We start from the raw sequence: 16574 nt of genomic DNA, 5'->3' as shown, positions 1-16574 counted from the left end.
AACATAATAATATATACTACCTACACTCACATGATAAGAAGTTGTAAAAAATAGTGCATGGTCTAACATGTCATATCATGATCTATGAAGTCAAAATATATATATAATACAGTTAACTATCCTAATACAAGGTGTATCAAAATAAACAATGTGTCATAAAAACACATTCTAAAGGTGCCAAAAAGACCTAATTTATTTGATCTGCAGTCCTTTTTAGTCCATGCGAAGAGGACTCAGATGGATCATCCTGTGTAACATGAGGTGTCTCACCATGTACATGCTTAATTGAAATGGGTTTCAAAATCTAGCTTGCAAATAAATTAAATATTCATTACATAATAAAAATAATACCACATGAGATGGGTGTCCCTACTACTCTTGACTATCTCCAAGCTCTCCCTGCATGAGGTCAAAAAATGATGACACATCAATGTCATCACTACCATCACCATGGGCAACATATGCATCATCATCAAAATCAACACCCTTAGTATAATGGTCATCATGTGCTACATCAACATCACTCTGGGGGCCTCTGCATATGCCTCCATAGCTAGTACAAATGTGTACAACTAGACGAATATGTCTTGCCTATGTCCATTTCTCTACTAAATTGCCTGAAAGGGCTCTCAAAGAGGTAAGAGCAGATGAAACTGCTCAATGATGGTGTGGCGCTAGTACACTGGGCATGGGAAGAGGTACAAGAGGTTGAGGTCACCTGTTGTTTGTCATTCTATTGCTCACCTTTACCCCAGGCCTATCCTAAGGCATCCCTCCACCAACCCCTTGAAATGATTTCATATCAAAATAATTGGGTTTCAAACCCAATTCAAACATAGCCCATAGTTTCCTAAGGAAGTACATGGTCACCTCATGATTAGCATGTGGTGGATGGTCAAATACCATCTACCGCCACTCCCAAAAGTGTGTTGATATATGCGGATGTGTGCACCATCTAATAGAAATACGAGGCTTCTTCTCATTAATCTCCTCACCCATCTTAGGGTTTACAAAATATCTTGTAAAATGTCCTTTACCTATTTTGAGGTTATGGACCTCTCTATATGACAAGCCATCAAAATAGTAGGCACGCATGTTTTTCCTCCATAATCTAAATGAATCAATATTGGAATCCAAATTTTGTATAGACTGAATGATGCCTTGCATGCTATCCACAAGGTGTAGTAGGTGAGGAGGGGGGTGGGCCTCACACCTAATAGCCTCAATATCTCACATGAGGTCATTAAGATGATGCATCATGCTCTCTCATAGATCATCTGCAGTAGGTGGTGGGGGACGACTAGGCAGTCATGGAGGTGGGGGTGGAGGTGGAGGTGGGGATGGAGGAGGGGGAGGTGAGGGTGGGGGAGGGGGAGGGGGGTGGCGGTGGGTCCATCAAATATAATCTGCATATATGTTTAAACAACATAAAAAATCACAAAATTACTATTTAATAAAATAAATCTAAACTATCAATTATATAAGCACAGATCTTTAAACCCATATCAATTAAATAAATAAAGTTAAACACTAAAGTAAACTTTAATGTTAAGGCTAATTGAAAATTATACTGAATTTAAGTCTAATCATAAAATAATACTCCAAAAAACTATATTAATAAATCAACTATAAATCTGGTTTTAATGTTAGATACGAACTTGTTTTGTCTATGCAAGTTCAAGGGAACATGTTTTTGATATTAAGGAAAAGAATGTGAAAGTGCCCAATAGTTTAACCAAATTGTTTTGTTATATTATGATCTAGATCCTAAATGGAACTACTTTATGAAATATTGTAGTGATTTTTTTATTATTAATATTTTATATTGAATTTTAGAGTAGTTATTATATTCTTATTCTATTTAGTTTTTAAAGTCTTGTTGAGATAAAAATGAGGATAATATAAGGATATGATGAGTTAAAAATGAGGATAATTAAGATTATGGAAGGAAAGTATGAAGAAATTGGTAGGGGGACTAAGAATGTAACGTCTATGTGTTGATAGAAATAGATTATAAGGGCACATAAGTACCATAGTCTATGGGTGTAACAATTAAGGACGATTTAGACAAACCATGTGTGATTAAGGATAGAAAAAAGAAATCAAGGACTCACTTCTAGGTAATTTCATCAATAATGAGCGAAGAAGAAGAGAAGGAACCAAATAAAGTTAAGGATTACAAATGTTGCACAAGATATTATGACTAAGAAAGAGAATAGAAAGGTAATTAATGAAGGGTAAGCCTTCAATGATTTGCCTTAAAATCTTGTGATTGTGAGTGAACAATCTTTGTGATAAGAGAAGGTGATAGATAAAATGGAAAATATTACCTAGACTGACATTCCTTGTAGTGGTGAGAAATTAGGCATAATTTTATTGTTGGCAGGTGATTTTGTTAAGACATTAGCAAAATTTGGAAAGGAATAAGACTTAGAGACATATGGTGAGGATCAACTCATGAAACAATTACTAATCCTTTGTGAAGGAAAATGAGAGGTTAGAGAAGAAAATAGAAGAAGATTGTTGGAAAGTGTATTCCATGTTACCATATAGATGTTATCATTGCTGGAAACATATCTCTCGAGTATGATTAGTAGTCATAATGAGTCAAATAAGAATAACATGTTTATGTCTAGGAAGGACTCACAGTGTTTCTTGATCCTAATAAAGGGGTTGTTAGTGATGTCTTAACCAATCATTTGGTTTCCTAGAGAAACCTTATCAACTAGATTCAATACCACAAAACTATCCTCTGACAACAAATGAACTTTTGGTAAAACTTATACAAATGCCAACACAACTAGTAACTAATCCTAATAGAAAACCCTTGAAGCATTAATTTTATTCTCTCATATCTAAATAAATAAAAAACATACACCATAAGGATTAATGATATTGATCTTAGATCAAAAACTACTATTTCAGCCTAACCATCTAATCCTATAACCATAGAGATACCTTTAGAGGAAATGGCCCAAGAGGAATCTATTGATATACTTGCTAAAACAACTTCAATACAATGACACTTCAATCTAGTTCATATATTTGAAGTGGTTCCTATGAAAAATATAGTCAATTCTCCATCCAAGAATGAGAAAAAAATAGATAGAGACAACTGACACCATTGATGTATTAGGTGCTTAGTGGACCTCATAGTTGTTTCTTGGAATAGGCCCATGATTTTGAGATTCAATTAGTTTTTTATAGTTCTCCTTATTTGACTCTTATGTAATGATGGATCGATCATGTAATATTTTTTGGTGCTACCAAGTGAAGTGTTGAGTACTCATATGTGTATCTCAAGATAGAAAGCTTCATGATTTTTATTTGTGCATGTTATTTTTATTTAAAGATAGATATTTCTATTTGATGTTCATGATGAACAATGTAGAGTTTCTTTTGGATTATGAGATAGAGATGTGTTTTTTTGTTGATGTGGTATTTCACAATACTTATTTATGTTTCTTAATTGTATCATGTTATTAATATGGGAAAACAGTGAGATTTTTTATTGAATTCAAAAGGTCTCTTGGAGTGTGTTGATGTATTATTGCCTGACTCAATTAGTTGTCATGTTGCATTAGATCATGAGTGTGATTGATAGATTGTGGCATACTAGAGATTATATATGTGGGTCCTAATTATGTCTTAGTTTACATATCTTGGGTAAAATTGATTATTGTAGTTCATTTTTGTAATTTAAATGATGGTTAAGATCAACCTTTTTTTATGTTAATTGCATGTATATAAAGATGAAATTATTTTTAAATGTCACAAGAAAATGGTGATGTTATGAGTGTATGAGATATAAAGGTGTGTAAGAATGTCATACTAAAGATTGATCTAAGAGGTATGACTAGACTATATTGTAATAGAGAGTTGATAGTTCTCATTTAGAGTTGTATTAACATATCATAGATGCTATCAATCAGTCCATAATTCAATGGATTTTTGTCCATAATGGATTGTTGTTTGTTCTAGGGGTGTTTCCCTCAAGATTGTTTCCCTTTTGTATATTCAAGTAGCTAGATCAATTTTTATGTATATTTATTTTGTGACACTGGGGGATTGTATTCTCATTATGGATCATATGTTCATCTTGAGATCAAACAAAGTTTAGTAATATTACCTTTGTTGGCTTGAAATCTTAGTAATGAATGGGTTAAAAAGGTTATAAAATCTAATAGAATCATACAAACTCATAGCTAAAGTTGTAACAAATGTAGACTTCATCACAAGTTGAATGAGTAATGGACAATTATCAAAAATACTTAATTTAATAGTTTGATAGAGGAAGTTTATAGTTGGTATAGTTTTAGTGTCTCAAAATATATCAATGTACTAAGATCTAGTATTTAACTTAAGACAATTATATCTATTAAATAGTTCTACATTAATAAATGAATTTTTATACACAATCCATTTCATTATTTAGAACTAATTATTAATAACATATATTCTCAAAATAATATTATTCATATTATCCATAATATTTCTTCAACCCAATTTAAAACCATTAAATATAGTTTTCAAACTTAGGATTAAGATTACTTTCCATTATACCTATTGTTATGGTTACTTGGCTAGGGATCAAGTGTTAGGTTTAAGATTTGAAGTTACAATTAGAATTAGGGTTTAACATTTAGGATTAAGTTTATTAACATGATTAGGGTTAGGCTTAGAATTAAGTTTATCTATTTTAATTATATAATTTGGTTAAAATTTTAATCAATGTTAGGGTTAGGTTAGAATTATGGTGAGAGTGAGATTTTACATCAAGGTTAATGTACTATGTTAACGGTTAATGTGTAGTTTTATTAGAAAGGATACGGTTTTAAGGTAAGGGAGCACATTATGTAATGCCCAGCCAAGGGATCCAAAGGACTAACCTAAAGTTTTACTAAGTAAGAAATAACATGTACAATAATTTACATAAAACACATAAGAGATTGCATTCCTTAACGATCCCAAGACATTGAGTCACATTCATTATTAAATAATTATACTAGAAGTAAAATAAATAACGCATCCACATGAAAGAATAACTACAAGTTCAATCTATTTAAATAATATACATTTGTTCCAAATGCCACTTGGCATTAATTCGGAATGCACAATCATCTACTATACATGTCACAGGGTATGAAAAGCTGAAAGAATATACATTTTTAAAATAGTTTACATCATCCCTTTTCGATCCATGAAACAAAGCACAATACAATAAGTAAAATCATTAAGTATTAAGTTTTTTGTTTGGATCCCTTGGTGTGGTGTTACGTGATTAAATACTTAGTTTTATGTTTAGGGTTTTATTGTACAATTATGGTTAGGTCAAGGTTAAAGACTTACGAATATAGTTAGTTTTACTTTCTTTGTTATATGGTTTACAAACTAATCTATAATTAATCACTATTTATTTGAAATAAATATAAAATATTGAATGTAATTACATGTTTAAACAATGAATTTAAATCTATCTAATCATTCAACATTATAATTTACATATTAAATACATTTCAAAACATCTAAAACAATAATTTTTAAATGAACATCTACGAAACTATTATTTAAATTAACAAATACAATAATCTAAAGATAATACTATTAACAATGGAAATTTACAATTATATATATATATATATATATATATATATATATATATATATATATATATATATATATATATATATATATATATATATATATATATATATTGAAAAAAAAAGCAATAAATTGATGGCATATAAAATGTAAAACTGAAAGCAATTAAATAAAATAGTACAAAAAAATAAAATACCTAGTATATCAGAAAATAGCAGCAGGGGGTCAGTAGACGTGAAAAACGAGCTCCCATATTGCTCTGAAATCGGGCTTATGTTTTGCAAATGATAAAAATGACACAAAAAATGCCAAAAAGGGGGGGATTTGTAGTTTTTCAAATCAGGTACCTGATGAATCAAGCACTCGATTATAAAAAGGTTCAGGTATCTGAGCTGCATTTTAAAAATTGGGCACCCAATTTTTGAAACATGGATCGAGTGCCCAAAGTGGGATTTCAAAATAAGGTACCTTATTCTAAGAAAATCGGGTACCCATTCATGAGAGGTCTAATTCTATGGAATTGACTTTTGCAAAATTGTGACCCAACTTTGTGCTCTTACCCTCTTGTATCACCCAAAAATATGCTTAATGTTAGTTTCTATTTAAAGTGTTTTCATTTTTGGATACCCATTTGGGTCAAATAAAAATAGAAAACCACTATTGGTTTTCTGGGTTAGAGTTTTTGAGCACCTTGGGATACATGACAATGCAAAAAATGGGTTATTTTGTAATTGGTCCATAATTATTATGAGTTAGAGGGTGTAAGTTGGAGGGATGATTATATTTATAATTTAAAACACTCCAGAAAAAGAATCAAGTCAAAAGGATTTACGATTTGAAAGTTATTGCAGTTTTAAGTTTCCTAGAGACCTCCTAAGAGTGCTTCCAAGTTAGATTTAAGGCATGAAACAACCTTGTGTGGGCCCAAAAAATGGGGGACAATAAAAGCTCGATAATAGGGCTATAGAGCGCTTTGAGAGCTTTTCAAAAATATAAACAGTTCATCAATCAGAGTCCCGGATCAAAAGTTATGCCTCTCGGAAGTTGGACTACCATTTTTGGATTCTTCTAATTATACACCGGCTTCTAACGTGATTTCTAGAACCTTTTGTTTTGGTGGTGGATTCCAAATGGCATATTCTAGAATGTATTCCTAACCCTAAACCTAATTGGGGTTTATTTAAGAACATTTATGGCATTGTAAAGGCAGTTCTTGGCAGAGTTTGAGAGAAGGTACTATGAGGAGGATTTTTCCCCAGGATCTTACCATTGTAAGCCCATAGGGCATGTATTTGGATCTATTTACATGTACTGAATGTAGTAGCATATTTTACTGATAATAATATTCCCCTTTTCCCCTGTTGCATTCATTTTGGTTTTGGTTTGTGTTTTCATCAAGTGGTATCAGAGCAGGTTTTCTTGAGTGTGTAGACAGAGCGTCGACTGTGAGGTAGTTTGCACTAGGACTGTGTGGTTGTGGGTTTGAGGCAAGAAGATGCCTCTATGAAGGGAGTGTGGTGGAAGGGCTAGAGTTATTAATCCTAAGGTTAGATCCCTCTAGAGAAAAGTCCAAGTGTTGCAAGAGGAGATCTATAGAGGGGTGAATGTTGCCACAAGCGATGAAAGTGAGGAAGAAAATGAAGAAGAAGAAAATATTGGGCCAGAAGGAGGAGATAGAGAAGTCCTAAACCAGGCAAAGGAGAGGCTTTTTAGGGCCATTGCTAAGCTTGGAAAAATACTTAAAATTGGCGTGGGTATGTTTTTAGGAAGTCTAAACTTGGATGAGTTGATCGAGTGGATCAATGAACTAGAGGAAAATTTTGAGTATGATGATATTGGTGACCTAGATAGGGTTAATTTTTTGAAGGCCAAAATGAAAGGCCATTACAAATATTAGTGGCAAGAGGTTCAGCTAGAAAGAAATAGAAGAGGAAAGGAGAGAATCACAAGATGGGATCACATGGTGGACAAACTAAAGAAGCAGTTCATTCCTATTGATTATGAGCTTGATTTGTTCAAGAAAATGCAAGGGTTAAAGCAAGCAAAAAAATCTGTCCAGGAATATACAGAGGAATTTTACTAAGTTCTTATCAGGGTAGGGCATGTAGAAGCAAACAAGGAGAAGGTTGCATGTTACCTTAGTGGGTTAAGACCTAGCATTCAGGAGGAGTTAAGTGTAGTTAGAATGACTAGCATTAAAGAGGCATACTAGTTTTCCCTATGAGTTGAGGAGAAGCTAAACAAAAGGTGTGATGGAAGACAAAGAGGGTGTGGTCAAGGAGGAAGGGGTGGTGGCAGGTCATTTGGAGGCCGAAATGAGAACTAGAGGAAAAATGAAGATGCTGGTACTAGCTGAAACTAGAGGAATGAGGGTTTCAACTGCTCCTGTGATCAATACTTTGGAGATCAAAGAGGAAGAGGTAGAGGATGTGGACAAGGTTCCAGAAGAGGAGGCTTTTGCAGTACCTATTTTCATTGCAATGAAGAAGGTCATTGTGCCTTTGAATGCCCTCAATGCCAAGGAAGGACAGATAGGAGATTTGATGGACAAGAAAGGGTTGCTTATGTGGATGAGGATGCACATTCATCACATTTAGAGGATGCAGAAAGAGGAGAGGTTCTAGTAAATGAAAGGGTCTTACTAAGTAGTGAGACTAAACTTGGACAAAGGAGGAGTCTGTTTTGTACCAAGTGCAAGTGTGAGGGTAAATGTTGTGATGTCAGTGTTGATGGTGGAAGCACTGACAACTTGGTGTTAAAAGACATGGTTTCAAAGCTAAAGCTCAAGAGGGAGAAACACCCCCAACCCTATCGGATTGCTTGGGTGAAGGATGATCATAAGGTTCTAGTTAGTGAACAATGTCTGATGAAGTTCAAGATTGGGAGTTACCATGATGAGGTTCTCTGTGACATTATTCCAATGGATGTCTACCATTTATTGTTTGGAAGGTTGTGGCAGTTTGATAGGCATGTTATACATGATGGTCATGCAAATACATACTCTCTGACAAAGTATGGAGTTCATCACAAACTAAAACCCTTAATAAAGGAAGGTGAAAAGGTATGCAGTAGTGCTAGGGTATGTCTTGTTGATGGAAGAAAATTTTTGGATGGCATGAAACATTAACATATGTGTTATGCTTTGATTCCTAGAAAAGATGAGGAAGTAGTGAAATTCCACTTGAAGTTTCAAGCCTATTAAGTGAGTATGAAGATGGCATCTCTGATAATGTTCTAGAAGGGTTGCCACTAGTAAGGCAAATCAGTCATCAAATAGATTTAATCCCTGGAGCTAGTTTGCCTAACAAGGTTGCTCATAGGATGACTCCTACTGAAACTGAGGAGTTAAATAGACAATTTCAAGAGCTATTGAGGAAAGGTTTTATTTGGGAGAGTTTGAGTCCGTATACAGTACCTACAATGCTGGCACCAAGAAAGGACAGAGAGTGGAGAATGTGTATAGCCTCTTGGGCTATAAATCAAATAACCATCAAGTATCAGTTCCCTTTGCCAAGAATGGATGATGTTATGGATTGTTTGAGTGGATCTTAGTACTTCACAAAGATAGATCACAAGAGTGGCTATCACCAAATACGGATACGATAGGGAGATGAATGGAAGACTACATTCAAGACCAAGGAGGGTCTATATGAGTGGTTATTCATGCCCTTTGGATTGACCAATGCTCCAAGCACCTTCATGTGACTTATGAATGAAGTACTAAAGAAATTCTTGGGAAAATTTGTTATTGTCTATCTAGATGATATTTTAATTTTCAGCAAGTCTTTGGATGAACATGTATTGCACATTCGTAGTGTCCTTGAAAGGTTGAGGGAAGAGAAATTATTGATTAATTTGAAGAAGTGTAGCTTTGTCAAAAAGGATTTAGTCTATGCGGGGGTTTGTTGTATCAACTGAGGGTCTCAAAATGGATCCAGAGAAGGTAAAGGCCATCCTAGAATGGCCTACTCCAAGGCCTACTATTGAGGTGAGGTCATTCCATGGTCTAGTTAGTTTTTACAAGAGGTTTATTAGAAATTTCAGCGGCATATGTGCACCCCTGACTGAAACAATGAGGGTGGATAGAAGAGAGTTCAAGTGGACTACAAGAGTTGCAAGGAGTTTTGAATTGTTGAAGAAGGTGATAGAGCAACTTGTGTTGGCACTTCCTGATTTCAATAAAGTGTTCCAAGTATATTGCAATGCTAGTGGTAGTGTTATTGGGGATGTATTGAGCTAAGAAGGTAAGCTTATTGCCTATTTTAGTGAAAAATTGAATGATGCAAAGAAGTATTTTGTTTATGATCAAGAGTTCTATGCAATAGTTCAAGCCTTAAAGAAATGGAGGCATTATTTATTACCAAAAAAAATTGTCTTGTATACTGATCATCAGGCATTGCAGTACCTAAATAGCCAAGGTAAATTGAATTAGAGACATTTGAAATGGGTAGAGTTCATGCAAAGCTATACGTTTGTGTTGAAACATAGAAGTGGAAGGTCTAATAGGTTAGCATATGCATTGAGTAGGAGATAGTTGTTGCTGACAGTAATGCAAGTTAAAGTGGTTGGATTTGATGAAATCAAGTATCTATACCCTGAGGATCCTAATTTTGTTGAAGCATGGAGGACTTATAAAGAACCTGTTACTCTAGACACGACCAAGCGGCTAGATTATTTGATTCAGGATGGTATGTTGTTCAAGGGAAGTCAATTATGTATTCCAAGGAGTTCTATGAAGGAGAACTTGATCAAGGAGAAAATAGTGGAGGAATGGCAGGACACTTTGGTTGGGATAAGACTATTGCCATTATTAGAGAACATTATTTTTGGATTCAATTTTCATAGGATGTGAAGAAGTTTGTATAGAGTCATCAAGTATTTCAAGCAGCTAAAGGATTTATTCACAATGCTAGACTTTATCAACCATTGCCTATTCCATCGAAGCCTTGGGAAGACATAAGTATGGATTTTGTTCTTGGATTGTCGAGGACACAAAGGGGTAATGACTCAGTATTTTTCATGGTTGATAGGTTCTTGAAGATGGTGCCTTTCATTCCATGCCACAAGACTCATTATGCAGTACATATTGCAGATTTGTTTTTCAAAGAAGTGGTGAAACTACATGGTCTCCCAAAGAGTATTGTTTCTGACAGAGATATTAAATTTGTGGGGTATTTCTAGAGGACTTTGTGGAAGAAGTTGAGGAACGAATTGAAGTTCAATTCCATGCATCATCCGTAGACTGATGGACAAATAGAAGTCTGAGCAATTTGCTGAGGTGTTTAGTGGGAGATAAGCCCAAGGGATGGGATTTAATTCTACCACAAGCAGAATTTGCTTACAATTATTCTATAAACAGGAGTATTGGTAGATCACCATTCGAAATTGTGTATGGGAATAGTCCAAGGACTACACTAGAGCTGAGAAAGATGGAGCAAGGGGAGAGGACAAGTGTTGAGGCAAAAGAATTTGTTGAGCATGTCAAGAATCTACATGAGGTGGTACATCCACATATTACCAAGATGAACCAACAGTATAAGGCTAGGGCAGATCAAAAGAGGATACATAAAAAGTTCCAAGTAGGGGATCTAGTTATGGTATACTTGAGGAAGGAATGCTTTCCAATGGGTACCTACAACAAGCTAAAGATGAAGAAATTTGGTCCCTGCAAAATTTTGAAGAAACATGACTTAGGAAATGCAGATGAGGTGGAGTTGCCAAATGGGATTCACATTTCTCCTAACTTCAATATTGTAGACTTAACAGAATATCTTGATGATGGTGTAGATGAGGAGTTGATTCTGGAGCCATGTCCAATTCCTACTTCGATGAAGGAAGAGATTGAAGACATTCTGGATAGTCATGTGGGTCGGAGTAGTAAAAACAGGAAGTATGAAGAATACCTAGTGAAGTAGAAAGGATGACCAATAAAAGACTCAACTTGGATATCTGCAATGGAGATTGCCAATTTGGGTTTTCCTCTACCAGCTATAAAGTGGCAGGGTCACTTTTCAATCTACCCTGGGTGTCTAATGCAAGAGTATCCAATGGTGTAAGGACAATCCCGTATCACCCACACATATGCTTAGTGTTAGTTTCTATTTAAAGTGTTTTCATTTATGAATACCCATTTGGGTCAAATAAAGATTCCAACTCTCATAGTTCCACTATTGGTTTTCTAGGTTAGAATTTTTTAGCACCTTGGGATACGTGTCAATGCAAAATGGGTTATTTTGTAATTGAGCCATAATTGTGATGATTTAGACGGTGTAAGTTGGAGGGATGGTTACATTTTAAATTTAAAACATCCTAGAAAAAGAATCAGGTCAAAAGGCTTTATGATTTGAAAGTTATTGCAGTTTTAAGTTTCCTAGAGACCTCTTAAGAGTGCTTCTGAGCCAAATTTGAGGCATTAAATGACCTTGTACGGAATAAAAAAATGGGGGACAAGCAAAGATAATCCTTAAGGCTATAGATCACTTTGAGAGCTTTTTGAAAATATAAACAGGTCATTAATTGGAGTCTCGGATCAAAAGTTATGCCTTCTAGAAGTTGGACTACCATTTCTGGATTCTTCTAATTTTACATTGGCTTCTAACATGATTTCTAGAACCTTATGTTTTGGTGGTGGACTCCAAATGGCATATTCTAGAATGTATTCCTAACCCTAAACCTAATTGGGGTTTATTTAAGAACATTTATGGCATTGTAAAGGTAGTTCTTGGTGGAGTTTGAGAGAAGGTATTGTGAGGAGGATTTTTCTCTAGGATCTGACCATTGTAAGCCCATAGGGCATGTATTTGGGTCTATTTACATGTGTTAAATGTATTAGCATATTTTACTATTCCCCCTTTTCCCAGTTGCATTTATTCTGGTTGTGGTTTGTGTCTTCATCAAGTATACATTCTTAGTTCAAAATCACCATCTTTCTTGTACCATAAACCATAGTCTTTTGTTCCTTTCAAATATCTAATTATCATCTTAACCACAGTCATATGTGTCTCCTTAGGATTGGATGAAAGCCTTGCAACTATACCAACTACATGTGTAGTATCAATTTTGTTGTTTATGAAGTATTGCAAATTTTCAATCATTGATATGTATCGTGTCTCATTCACTTTAGTGATATTGTCCTCCTTAGATCATTTGCATCTAGTGACCATAAGGGTGTCAGCTATACTCGACTCATCTATGAAAAATGTCTTCAAAGTCTCCTTTATGTACTTAGACTTAGTCACATATATTCCACCATTTGTTTGATAAACTTGTAAACCAATGAAGAACTTAATCTCACAAAACATAGACATTTTAGATTCTTTACTCATTTGAATAACAAATGACTTGTACAAAAAATCATTACCACCAAATATTATATCATCAACAAATATTTCAGCAATCAATACCTTATGTTCATCTTCACTTCTCAAATATAGGTATTGTTCTAGAAAATCCAATTATAATTAAATATGAATGCAATCTTTCATATCATGCTCTTGGTGCTTGCTTCAAACCATGAAGTGCTTTGTTCAATTTACATATCGGCTGCTTTTTATTTGGCTCCACAAATCCTTTAGGGTGTTCAGTAGACCTCTTCCTCCATAATTCCATTCAAAAAAGTAGACTTAATATCCATTTTATTAATCTTGAATCTCTTATAAGTTTCATAAGACAAAAGTGTTTAGAATCCTTCCAATCTAACAAAAGGTGCAAAAGTCTCACCGTAGTCAATTCTTTCTTCTTGGGCATAACCTTTACAACCAAGTTTTCCTTTGTACCTCACAACCTCTCATTTCTCATTCATTTTGTTCCTGAATATCCATTTGGTTCCAATCACATTTTTGTCTTTGGATCTTGATACCAATGTCCATGAATTGTTCTCTTCAATTTGATCTATCTCCTCATTCATAGCATTGATCCAGTCATCATTCTCAAGTTCATCTCTCATAGTTTTAGGCTCAAACTAAGAAATCAAACATATATTATCCTTTAACTTACTTCTTTTCATGACTCAATAGCTCTTGTCTCTAATGATTTTCTCTTGTGAATGGTACCTTTTGACATACTTTTCTAAGATGGGTTGAGTTCTACATTCTCTGGCATTAGAATCACTCAGTTGGGGCTAAAAAATCTACTCGATGTGTTCTATTTGTAGCTAGGGTAACATAGGAAGTTACTCAGCATCTCTTTGTCATTTCTCAGTTTCTTTCTATTGTTGCTTGGTACCATTGCAATGACTTAGTTAGGTGCATAGGTGTAGTACTAGGTGCATCATCTTGAACATGGACAAGCTAGTTGTAATCTTCATGTTCTTTCTTCCTCTCTTCATTATTCTTATTTACAAACTCATCAATTCTGACATTTTCACTTTCAATCATTGTGTTAGTCACTTTATTCAAACATTTATAAGCCTTACTCTTAGTACAGTTACCTAAGAATATACCTTCATCTCCTTTCAAATCAAACTTTCCATTTCTTACATCTTTATGAATATAACACCTACTTCCAAAGATTATAAAATGGCTTACATTTGATGTATGACCATACTAGAAGTCATATGATTTCTTGATTGTTCCTTTCTTCAACTGAACTCAGTTGAGAATGTAAACAACAATGCTTATAGCCTCCCTCTAGATTGTTTGAGCAACTCCTTTTTCAATTAATACTTTTCTAGCACAATTAGCAATAGATCTATTCCTTCTCTCTAGAGTTCCATTCTATTGTGGTGTCCTCGATGCAAATAAATATCTCTTAATTCCATGCTCGATACAATAGTTAGTAAATGAGTTAGACATAAACTCGTAACCTCTATCAGATCTCAAAATTCTAACTATTTACCAAATTCCTTCTCAATTTTATCCTTATACCACTTAAACATTTGAAATGCATTAGATTTAACTTTTATAAATATAACAATCATCATCCTTGAATAATCATTAACAAACAGAATAAAGTATCTATCACCATAGCAAGTCTCAACTTTCATAGGACTAAACAAGTCAGTATGAACTAACTCAACAATATCATTACATGAATGTGACTTGTTACAAAACCTATACTTAGTCATCTTACCGAGTTGAAATTGTTTACACATTGCATTATTAGGTTCATGCAAGTTCGATAAGCCTCTCACTTTCTTCTTTATGCTTACTTTAACCATATTCTCAAAGTTTACATGACAAAGTTTCTTATGCCACAACTATACATCTTTAACTTTAACAAAGAGGAATGTACTCATAGTAGGATCTAGGTAAAATAGATTACCTCTTGTTTGTTTTCCAATTCCAAACAAATTTCCATCAACATTATATATCTTCACCTTTTTCTATTTAGAAACTCCAATCAATGACCTGTGGTATTTAGTTGTGCACCATCAACAAACTATACTTCAGTCCTTGAACCCAATAACTATCATCACATATGATCTTATCATTTAGCATCAATGATGATCCTCTCCATTCGCTGGACATAGAAGATCATTTCCAAGTTTAATAGTTCCACCATCATATTCTTCTAACTTATCAAATCTATCAATATCACCAGTCATGTGATGTGAGTTGCCATTGTCAACAATTCATGTATCATTGTTTCTAACATGAGAAATAATATCTTTTTCATTCATGTATGTTTCCTCATCTCAAAGAAACATATACTACTTCCTCACCTTCATTCTTGTCATCTAATATTGACATGGTGTTCTCTTCCTTAGTAATGTAGCATGACTTCTTTCCTTTTTCTTTGTAATCCTTATTCCTTCAGTATTTTTTCTCCTTCTTGTCATTATTGTCACTCATATTCTTGTTAGGATGTCTAGAACCAAAATGATCGAATTTCTTGCATTTAAACATATCAAGAGTATTTTACCTTTGAATCTCCTTTTACCTCTCTAAGCCTTCTAGCGAACAATGCTTCAAGTGTTGATTGATGGAGGTATAAACAAAATAACAAGATATTGAGAGGGGGGGGTGAATCAGAATCTTAAGCACTTTTACTTTTCACCAATTCATTCACACATTCACCATTTATCCTATGCATGTAAAACTTGTAATAATGATCTTATTGTATCATGTAAATCTAATCTATCACATGCATGAAAATAAACACATAACACAATATTTGTTACCTAGAAACCCTCCAAGGTGAAGGTAAAATTGGAGTGGGGATGACACCCACAAATCTTCACTACTGTAGTAATAAAGTTAACCTATTATGGTTACAATGTTTGATAATAAAATATTATCTACCATGTGAGGGGTCTTCCCTGTTAAAAGCTTAAGATATTGTTAGGTCTCATGTTGTTAGAGGATTTAACACTTACAACAAAGCAAGGACTCTGTTAGGAGATTTACAAAGATTTGTTAAGACCACTTTGTTAAGAGATTTACCTTGATTCAAGTCGATTAGAATTGATTCAGTACTTGACTCTCGATATGCTCTGTAAGCTAATTTTGATTCTTCTCCTTGCTAATTGATCCTCTCCTCTAATCTAATAATACTTGTCTTCCCCTTTCACTTCACTGCTATGAATAGGTCACTTGTTTTGTTAAGTGATAACATAACCTTTTCACTAACTTATAAATTGATCTTGATCCTTCACTTCACTAATAGCATATTACTCCTTGTTTGCATGCATACACTTCTCTTCTCCACTCTCTCTTACACTGATCTGGGTTAAGATCTCATCTATTTAAAGAGTTTCATAAAGATTATTCTAGATCCATCCATAATAGCCTCTCCATTTGAATGATTGATCACAAACCATAGGGATATGTAATCCACATCATTCATGCATAAAAATCTTTGTAACAACCTGTAAAAATATTAAATATTCCTTCCATGTCAAATAAAAAATGTTTCACCTCAAAATTTATTCCATTCTTGACTTTCACATAAACTCTGCATTGCTTGGCCTTTACTATTTTCTGACACTCAGCATTGTTGTTGCTTGGTCTATATTGTGCTCGGTATAAACTGTG

The sequence above is a fragment of the Cupressus sempervirens genome, chromosome 9 (genome assembly GCF_028749045.1).
Source record: "Cupressus sempervirens isolate cs-2001-9-10 chromosome 9, ASM2874904v1, whole genome shotgun sequence".
Taxonomy (NCBI): domain Eukaryota; kingdom Viridiplantae; phylum Streptophyta; class Pinopsida; order Cupressales; family Cupressaceae; genus Cupressus; species Cupressus sempervirens.
Note: the sequence above shows the minus strand (reverse complement) of the source record.